Source organism: Tigriopus californicus, chromosome 7 (assembly GCF_007210705.1).
Source record: "Tigriopus californicus strain San Diego chromosome 7, Tcal_SD_v2.1, whole genome shotgun sequence".
Classification (NCBI taxonomy): domain Eukaryota; kingdom Metazoa; phylum Arthropoda; class Copepoda; order Harpacticoida; family Harpacticidae; genus Tigriopus; species Tigriopus californicus.
In genome coordinates this window covers 1924594-1935517 of record NC_081446.1, presented here as the reverse complement: position 1 = coordinate 1935517, position 10924 = coordinate 1924594, and positions in this window count along the sequence as shown.

Sequence of the window (10924 nt, the reverse complement as noted above, 5' to 3'; positions counted from 1 at the left end):
ATCTGATATTGTACGTTTTCAAAAGCATTCATGAGCTCTGTCCCAACCCAAGATTTAGGGTCAATTGTAGTGACCGTAGAGGCTTAATGTACGTTTTGAGAGCACCTTCAAGCCCTCGAGAATCCAGGCTAGTTCAAACAATGAAGTCCAACTCTCTGCTTTCTCTGGCTCCTTCATTGTTAAATTTGCTGCCTTCAAATATTCGTAGGTCGTATGAAGGCGTTGATCCAGTAGCAGGATTAAGTCGGACTTGGACCAGTTTTTGACTTAAACTCACGATCAACCTTGTATTCAAGAGTGGTAAGGAAGTCCGCAAAAAAAGGAAAAAAAGAGAATAAACAACTCTCACGATATCTCAACAGCCATCAAGCTGACAAGATGAGTGTGCAACAGTGCTGGGAACCTGCCTTTTTCGGAGGTGTCGTCCTAACAAAAGTTGTCCTTTCCCATCAAAGACTTACGAACACCTTTTTGTCCTTGGACCGACATCCCTTTGGCATATTGGCGGTCTTGTTTGACGCGTTTGTCCAGCTCCCAGGCAAATACCATCAGCGTCAGGAGCTGACAAAGGATCTGTTCAATCTGGACCATCCACTCTACTGCAATGGCCAAGACTTTCATCATTTACCTGCACCCACGTATTTGTGGTTTGTCTGCAATTACCCTCTTCACTGTCTTGATGCGCAGTTGTTCCTGCAATGTGCCCTGTTCATATCCTAGTCGTCTTTAGCGTCATATCACATTCTAGTTATCTATTTCATCCTTTTGCCCATTTGATTCTTTTATCTGCCTATGCATTTAACAATAGTACACTTGCAATTTAGTCCATGCACATTGACATAAATACCTTACAATTTCTTTTGTCAACCCGGTGAATCATTGTGGAAGGTTTGAAAGTGACGAAAAAACGTTTGGACATTATGCAATTTTACTGAAACTCGTTTACATTCTTGATTAATACCTAAAACAGGTTGAGTGTTAAAAGAATTTAAAAGTGCCCACGATTTTATAAAATGTTTTGGCCGATTAGAGATTTTGCAATAGCAAATTTGTAAATTCAGAGATCCCTACTGACTTTATTTCGGGTGTTCAGGTGATTTTTCTAAATTCTTATTTGGCTTACAGTAACGGTTGTAGACTCACAAACAATTCTTTGAGACATACTCCAAATCAGGCAGGTCCTACATAGTAACTAATTTGACATAACACATAAGAACCCATACCCTCAACAACTCTTTCAAAATTCAAACATTCACTGAAAAAATGTCATTTGCTGACAAATATCATAACAAGTGCGTTGAAGTAAGACAAATGCAATAACGGATCAACTTGTGAGATTAGAGAATGATAAACATCAAAAAGGCCTGAATGGGTATTAATATCGTGTTAGTCACTGCTTTTTGGGGCATACACTTACTGTTGTCACCCGTACTTTCATTCGTTTCAATACTTGTCTGACTTGCTTGAAAGACAAAAGGTCAGATGTGAGTAACCGTAATCAAGATAGTTAGTGTGCTTTAAGCATGGTTAAGCATAACTTCATTTTTGTATCTGCATATCATAAGGATTAACAAGCGAAACTTGATGTACGAAAACCGTATCCAATCTGAAGTACATATGATATATTTTAAAGAGAGAAGTACAGGTATATGAGTACAGTATAACCCTGAACCCAAAATGGGACAGTATATACATATATATAATATTGAACAAATTGTAAAGAACTATTATGATCCAATGAGAAACAGAATCTCGCAATAAAGACTTTTTATTTTTTATAATACAGTTCAAGGATTAACAAGCGAAACTTGATGTACGAAAACCGTCTCCAATCTGAAGTACATATGATATATTTTAAAGAGAGGAGTACAGTCTGGGGCTGTACTCGTGTAAACTCGTCCTTCGCTCAGATTCGCCATTAAGCACGCTTCTCGTCAGTGAAGATGATCATAAAGGGTCAATTCGGTATCAAATAGCACGGTCACATTTCCCTTGATTGCGCTGTTTCATTCAAACTTTTGACTATTAAAAATACATTCAGTAGCAATCCTACGTTGTACGTTTCTTTAAACGGAATGCTGTTCAGGTCTTGACGTTGCAAGTTAGGGTTAAAATGGTCAAAGATGAGTCCATGAAGACTCAAATTCCAGAACTATTTGGCACCGTTCAAGGTCAAGCTCCTTCAAAGGGACATGATCCTTTGAATCTTCAGAGAGGTCTTGATATTGTGCACTTATTTGGCGTGGAACAAGAATTGCCCTTCCCCAAACGAAAACCTTTGTAGGCAAGAGTAGCCAAGCTATTCAATGTACTGAGGTAAAACTCCCCCTTCAAAGTTTTGATGGAAATTTCCAAAAACATTTTGGCATTTTCTACCTCAAAAAATCATAGGAAACAACTTTGATTTTTTTCTTTATGGAATTCTAGCTCACATAGAAAACTTACATACCTAAAAACAATATAACAAATAAAATTGTCAAAAACCCACTCAATGTAAATTAGGAACACACTTAGTTATTTTTATTTTTTATTTTTTATTTTTGGTTGGTGCAGACTTCCTTACCGCTACCGGGATTGGAATCCCAGCAGTTGAAGACGAGAAGATTATTTATTATACTTGACTTTTATTTATATATGTTATTTGATCGACCAACGAATTGGAGTTGGCTGATCTGGCTAATCCTTGAATATAAGGTTGATCCGGAATTTTAGTCAAAAACTTGTCCAAGTCTGACTTAAATCTGGTTACTGGATCAACCCCTACATAAACCCTACGAATATTTGAGGGCAGCAAATTGAACAATGAAGGAGCCCGAGAAAGAAGAGAGTTGGACTTCATTGTTTTAACTAGCCTGGATTCTCGAGGGCTTGAAGGTGCTCTCAAAACGCACATTAAGCCTCTACGGTCACTACAATTGACCCTAAATCCTGGGTTGGGACAAAGCTCATGAATGCTTTTGAAAACGTACAATATCAGATACCTTTCGTACCTTCTCTGAGTACTGTACAATCCCAACCTTTCTAACCTCTCCCAATACGAGAGCTCTCTCATATCTTCAATGTTCCTTGCAAAACATCTTTGGACCTGCTCGAGCTTTTGCAAACCTGCTGAACTAATTGGAGCCCAAATGGGAGAGGCATATTCAAGATGCGGCTGAACAATCGACTTGTACAGAGTTAGCATCGTGATACTATCTCTGGACTTAAACGTGCGATATATCCAACCACATGTTTGAAAAGCCTTACCAACTTTCAACTGGATATGCTCATCGAACTTTCCATTATCTTGGAGGACTACACCTAAATCCTTCATGGATGAGACCTGCTCAATGTCCTTACCTTCATCATCTAATAGTGGAGTGTCTAATGGCGTCGACCCAAAGGTCATTGAGCGGAATTTCATTCCATTCAAGGCCATGTTACTCGCAGCAACCCAGGAATAAATTTGGTCTAGGACCTTTGCCAGACAACCGGAATCCTGACCATTCCTACCAACTACCAATTTTGTATCATCAGCATAAGAAGAGATACTGACATTACTACTACCAAGCTTCTGAAGCGGAGCAATGAAGATGATGAAAAGGAGAGGACCCAAAATGGAGCCCTGAGGGACACCCGACTTGACATCATGTATGTCACTAAGGGATCCCTCAACCTTAACTAATTGTTTCCTACCACAAATGAAACTTCTTAGCCAATTGAGAACCTTGCCTTGGATCCCAATGTCATGGAGCCTGTTAACTAAAAGGCCATGATCTACCTTGTCAAAGGCCTTGGCTAAGTCGAGATAAACTACATCGACTGATTCATGGCTCTCCAGTCCCTCAATAACCTGCTCTATATGCTCAATCAGTTGGGTAACCGTGCTAAAATGTGCTCGGAACCCATGCTGGCTAGGAGGAAGGACTTCATGTATATCAAGAAATTCAACAAGTTTGAACTTCATGATCTTCTCAAACACCTTCGCAATATTCGAAGTGAGAGAAATCGGCCTGTAGTTACTGGGGAGTGACTTATCTCCCCCTTTGAAAATTGGAACAACATGAGCTACCTTCAGAGAAGAGGGGAACTTGCCCTGGTCCAAGATGCAACGCATCAAGTACGAGAAAACAGGAGCAAGAACCTGTGAGCATCTCATCAGAAACTGAGATGTCACTCCATCAGGGCCAGGGGAGCTCGAGAGTCTCAAGTCCCTGATGGCCTCTAAAGCATCCTGATCTGTGACTACAAGATCATCTAAATGCTCAGCTTGACAAGCCTTGCCAGTCCCAACAAACTCATCAATAGAGCAATGGACTGTTGCTCCTAAACTCAGTGGAGTTGAAAACACACTAGAGAACTGATCTCCAAGTATGTTGGCCATAGTCCCTACATTGTCTATGGCTTCCCCATCGACCTCAAAGGGCCCTACAGGGTGTTTGATCTTTCTCTTAGAGTTTGCATAAGAGAAAAACGCCTTCGGATTCGACCTCACCTCTTGAACAACTCTACTTTCCTTGTTCAACTGATCTGTCTCAATGGAGGCCTTAATTCTACCTTGGATTAAATCCAACTTTCTTTGAAGGCTAGCCACAACTACTGGATTCAAAGTGCTCTGGAGCCTTTTTGCTAGTTTGCAACTCTTTTTGAACAAATTCTTCCTATACTTCGGAATTTTAGAATGTGCCCCGCCCTGTGAAACACATTCAGAGATTGCTAGACTGGAACAGACGTCCTCAAAAACTAGAATCATTTTGTCTAAGGCTACATCTATGGACGATTCCTTTTTCAGCATTGAAATAAGATCAAGCTCCCCTAACCTTTCTATAATCAACGGCCAATGTTCATCTTTGAACTTGAACTTAGCCAGACCGACCTTTTTGGCCGGTCTTACTCTAGAGCACGCCGGCTTTTGAGTAATGGTCGACCCTATCTCGAGAACATGATGATCTGACAGATTACTAGGTGTCACATGGACATACTGGATCAGATCAGGGTCATTGGAAAAAAACAAGTCAAGAACGCTATTCGCTCTGGTGGCTACACCAACATGCTGAGAGAGATTGCGCAAGATCGCAAACTCCTCCAGCTTTTCGAACGACTGAGACGTCGATTTCGAAATGGGAATATACCCATCTGGACTAGCCTCCCACTCTACAACGCTAGCCGGAAAATTGAAGTCCCCTACAAAGAAAACCTTTGAGCAAACTGACTGGTCCAACTCATTTCCTATGAATTTGAGAGCTGACAAGAACGAGCTTACTGAACAAGAGGGGGGCCTATATATTGTCGCAATGGACAGATCAAGACCTTGAAGATGACAAACTAAGACCTCTACTTCTCCATTAGACATTTTTACATGACTAGTGTGCAGGTCATTTCTAACATATAGACATACGCCCCCATGCGGAAAAATGGGATTGTCAGGGCGTACTCTATCACATCGAACTAAATTGAAACCAACCATGGCCAGCTCTTCATCTAAGACTCCTGGTCGAAGCCAGGTTTCTGTCATGGAAATGAACGAGACCTGCCTATCTAAAGCTAGTTCCTCAAGAACCTTGATCTTTGTGCTATCTTTTTTGGAAATAAGACAATGCACATTCAAATAAAGCCCTTTTATGGGCAGATAGCCCTTCGATGGACTAGAGCTATCAAATCTTTGACTAGGCTCTCTAACCTTAAAAAATCCTGTTTTTGGACAAAACTAACCTTAGGTGGAGGATAAGAGAACCTTTGAGGAGAGGGTAAAAGGGGAGAAGAAGAGGGAGAAGGAACTCTGGCCGCCACCTGAGCATACGATCTAAAAGATGCGTGGGGCTCATGGCGACCAGAGGGGGGCTTAGGGCTACAAAGTTTGGGCAGAAGAGAGGTTAAAGGAATTGAGGGTGAGGTTGTAGGAGAGGGAGGGGAACAAGGGGAGGGAAATAGGGAAGGAGAGAGGAAAGGGGTGGGGTAAGTCTGTTGAGAGACTTGACAATGAGGTTGAGACAACTGCTGTCTCTTCCTCCTAGTGCCCCTGAGATGGGCCTTTGTGCATTTGAAATTGAGGCATACCTTGTGCCTCAAAGATCTCATGCACATAAATGGGTGGAAAAAGCTACACCCCTGCTTGGAACAGCCCTTCTCATTGAATTTGAGAAGGCCAAACTCTCTAAGTTTGGGACACCATTCTGGGTGAGCCAGTTTACACCCTTTGCCTGCCTTTTTGCATCTCTGTCGTTTATGGACATCGCAAATTTCGAGAGCATTCTCTACTATGCTCTCTTTGACCTCTATGACCTCTTTGACTACAAGGGGCGTTTGAATCAAATCAAGAGTGTCAGTGCCTGTGTCCCTTTTGCCTACACTTGACTGGTTCATCCCACAGTCAAGTAGTGGCTGGGTGTGACCAACCCAAGCTATTAAAGCTTCCATAATGAAAGGCTTATTGATTGAGGACGGAGTTTTCCCATCCAAAACCAGCTCAAGACAATTCCTAGCCCCTTCAGAAAGTCCCTTCAACAAAGCTTCCATGGTTATTGAAAGCAAGACTATTTAAGGGATCCTAATTGAAAATACTTGAGACCTGAACAAAATATGGCAAAATATTCTGGAGGCTTCCTTCAGTTTCAAGAGAAAAACCGTTAGAAATGAGCGAGCAGAAAATAAAAGATGAAAAAGTAGAAGAAGAAGAAGAAGAAGAAGAAGAAGAAGAAGAAGAAGAAGAAGACAGAGCCAAGAGAGACAAAGAGAGAAATCAGCGCGTGTGAATGAGAACCAGCTGTAGAGTAGGTAAACAACACACGTGCTAGGTGGAACCCAAGGAGGAACGTACTCCCTGGGGACAAACAAGAAGAAGAGAATAGGTGATTTCGCTAGGTTGGGGCTACCAACAGAGGAGAAGAGATAAGAGTCGGTCGACTACGATGACCTACTCTTGGCTGACCAGCTAGCTAGCCTCAGCCAACAAACACCAACTCGACTACAAGAACAAGCTAACATCAATGGAATGGAATCGAACAAAAGAAGGTTCTAGAACCCAATTTTGTATTGAAAATAGGAAACTAAACTGATTGTAAACAACAAGAAAAATCAACTACATTTAAAAGTACATGAAATGAACAGATTAAACAATAAAAACAAAATGAACTACTCCTTAAGCCAAAAATACATGAAATCACCTAGAATTGGGATAAAAAATATTGACAGACGAAAAAAGTGAAACACGACATGAACATAAAAATAAAAGATATAAGCCTACTAGAGATAGGAAGAAATGAAAGCTAAAAAAACAGAAATGTCTTACCTTAAGCAGCTGCGCGACCACTTACACAACACAACACACTCAGACCGGTCGTTTGAAAAGATCAGGAACAACAAAATGTTGCGACTGCTCTCAACAAAAGACGGGACCGAACTGAGCTGAAGTTAGCTCTTGATTATAGATTATGATATCATCTATTACAACTTTTCTTATTTACATAGGATTTAGTGGTCCAGTCTGTCCTGTTTATCGAAAGCAGCCTTGTCCTGAAGAAGGAAAAGGCTGTCAGTTTGACCACCCTAAATGGTGTCAAAAACTTCTCAAGTTCGGCCTTGAGAAGTACAATGGGAAGAGGGGATGTTCGATGGTAGATTGTTCTTTTTTCACCCATACATGTGCCGTCAGTCCATGAGACTTAAGATTTGCTTTAATTTACGGTGTACCTCCGTCCACGTAGAAGGGACGCAAAGAAAGGCGAGAAATAGGATAGCTCAGTTTCGTAGTTTTAGAGCTGACCCTATTCCTAAACCTAATCCCACCCCACCCCCCTTCCTTAACCCATTTAGCTTCCTCCCTCCCTCTCCTCCTACCCCCCACCCTCTCTCCCAATTCCCTCCTTTTCCTTCAAATACCCAATCCACCCCTATTCCTATTAAAACTCTCCTCCCTAATATTCCTTGCCCCACCCCTATTCCCAAAATACGTTCCTATTCAAATGTAGCTGCCCAACCCATTCCTCAAACCCAACCATCCCCATTAGCTCATGCATTGCCTCCAGTAGAACGTAGCTTTGTTGATAAGAGGGATTTTTTACGGTTGGAGAGGATGGTCCAAGATCTTGTGAACTTGGTCCGTCAAAAGAGAGGCCCGTAAAGGGGCTATATTTGAACGTGCATTGTCTGATTTCTAAAAAAGACAGCACAAAAGTTAAGATCTTAGAAGAACTAGCCGTTGAGAGAGAGATTGCATTCATCTCTATAACAGAAACCTGGCTTCGGCCAGGGGTCTTAGATGAAGAACTAACCATAGTTGGTTTCAACTTAGTTCGTTGTGATAGGATACGCCCTGATAATCCCATATTCCCACATGGGGGCGTATGCCTATATGTTAGGAATGATTTGCACATTAGTCATGTACAAATGTCGAATGGAGAAGTAGAGGTCTTAGTTTGTCATCTTCGAGGTCTTGATTTGTCTATTGTTACAATGTATAGACCCCCTTCTTGTTCAGCAAGCTCTTTTTCGTCAGCTCTCCAATTCACTGGAAATGAGTTGGACCTGGCAGTTTGCTCGAAGGTTTTCTTTGTAGGGGACTTTAATTTTCCGGCTAGCGTTGTAGAGTGGGAGGTTAGTCCTGATGGGTATATTCCCATTTCGAAATCGACATCTCAGTCGTTCGAAAAGCTGGAAGAATTCGCGATCTTGCGCAATTTCTCCCAGCACGTTGGTGTAGCCACTAGAGAGAATAGCGTTCTCGACTTGGTCTTTTCCAATGACCCTGATCTGATCCAGTATGTCCATGTGACACCTACTAATCTGTCAGATCATCATGTTCTTGAGATAGGGTCGACCATTACTCAAAAGCCGGCGTGCTCTAGAGTAAAACCGGCCAAAAAGGTCGGTTTGGCTAAGTTCAAGTTCCAAGATGAACATTGGCCGTTGATTATAAAAAGGTTAGGGGAGCTTGATCTTATTTCAATGCTGAAAAAGGAATCGTCCATAGATGCAGCCATTGATAAGTTAGTTTCAGTTTTTAAGGAAGTTTGCTCCAGTTTAGCAATCTCTGAATGTGTACCGATAGGTGGTACACGGACAAAAATTCCAAAATATAGGAAGACTTTGTTCAAAAAGAGTTGCAAACTAGCAGAAAGGCTGAAGAGCACTTCGAATCCAGTAATTGTGGCTAGTCTCCAAAAAAAGTTGGACGAAGTTCAGGGTAAGATTAAGGCCTCCATCGAATATGACCAGTTAAAAACTGAGAGTAAGGTGGTTCAGGAGGTCAGGTCGAATCCGAAGGCATTTTTCTCTTATGCGAACTCTAAGAGAAAAATGAAACACTCTGTTGGGGCTTTTGAGGTTGATGGGGAAGCCATTAGCAATGCAGAGACTTTGGCTAACATGCTTGGAGATCAGTTCTCCAGTGTGTTTTCAACCCCACTGAGTTCGGAAGCAACAGATCATTGCTCTGAAGATGAGTCTGTTGAGATTGACAAGGTTAGTCAAGCTGAGCGTTTAGATGATCTTGTAGTCACAGATCAAGATGCTTTAGAGGCCATCAGGGACTTGAGGCTTTCGAGCTCTCCTGGTCCTGATGGTGTGACATCTTAGTTTCTGATGAGATGCTCACTGGTTCTCGCTCCTGTTTTCTCGTACTTGATGCGCTGCATCTTGGATCAGGGCAAGTTTCCATCTTCACTAAAGTTAGCTCATGTTGTTCCAATTTTTAAAGGGGGAGATAAGTCGCTCCCCAGTAATTATAGGCCGATTTCTGTCACTTCGAATATTGCGAAGGTGTTTGAGAAGATCATGAAGTTCAAACTTGTTGAATTTCTTGATATTCATGAAGTCCTTCCTCCTAACCAGCATGGGTTCCGAGCACATTTTAGCACGGTTACCCAACTGATTGAACATATTGAGCGGGTGATTGAGGGACTAGAGAGCCATGAATCAGTTGATGTAGTCTATCTCGACTTTGCCAAGGCCCTTGCCAAGGTAGATCATGGTCTTTTAGTTAACAGGCTCCATGAAATTGGGATCCAAGGCAAGGTTCTCAATTGGTTAAAAAGTTTCATTTCTGGTAGGAAGCAATTGGTTAAGGTTGAGGGATCCCTTAGTGACATACATGATGTCAAGTCAGGTGTTCCCCAGGGTTCGATCTTAGGGCCCCTCTTGTTTATAATATTCGTTGCCCCGCTTCAAAAGCTTAGTATCACTGCCAGTCTCTCTTCTTATGCTGACGATACAAAGTTAGTTTCTGGTAGGAATGGCCAAGATTCCAGTAGCCTTGCAAAGGACTTAAATCGAATCTACTCTTGGGTAACTGAGAGTAATATGGCCCTGAACGGAATGAAATTCCGCTCAATGACATTTGGGTCAACTCCTTTAAATACTCCACTCGTAGATAATGGAGGTAAAGATATTGAGCAGGTCTCATCTATGAAAGATCTAGGTGTAGTCCTCCAAAATAATGGAAAGTTCGATGAGCATATCCAGCTGAAGGTGGGTAAGGCTTTTCAAATGTGTGGTTGGATATATCGCACGTTTAAGTCCAGAGATAGCATCACGATGCTAACTCTGTACAAGTCGATTGTCCAGCCACATCTTGAATACGCCTCACCCATTTGGGCTCCAATGAGTTCAGCAGGTTTGCAAAAGGTCGAGCAAGTCCAAAGATGTTTCACTAGGAACATCACAGGAATGAGAGAGCTCTCGTATTGGGAAAGGTTAGAACGGTTGGGATTGTACAGTACTCAGAGAAGGTACGAAAGGTATCTGATATTGTACGTTTTCAAAAGTATCCATGAGCTTTGTCCCAACCCAGGGTTTAGGGTCAATTCTAGTGACCGTAGAGGCTTAATGTGCGTTTTGAGAGCACCTTCAAGTCTTCGAGAATCCAGGCTAGTTCGAACAATGAAGTCCACATCTCTTCTTTCTCGGGCTCCTTCATTGTTTAATTTGCTTCCCTCTGATATTCGTAGGG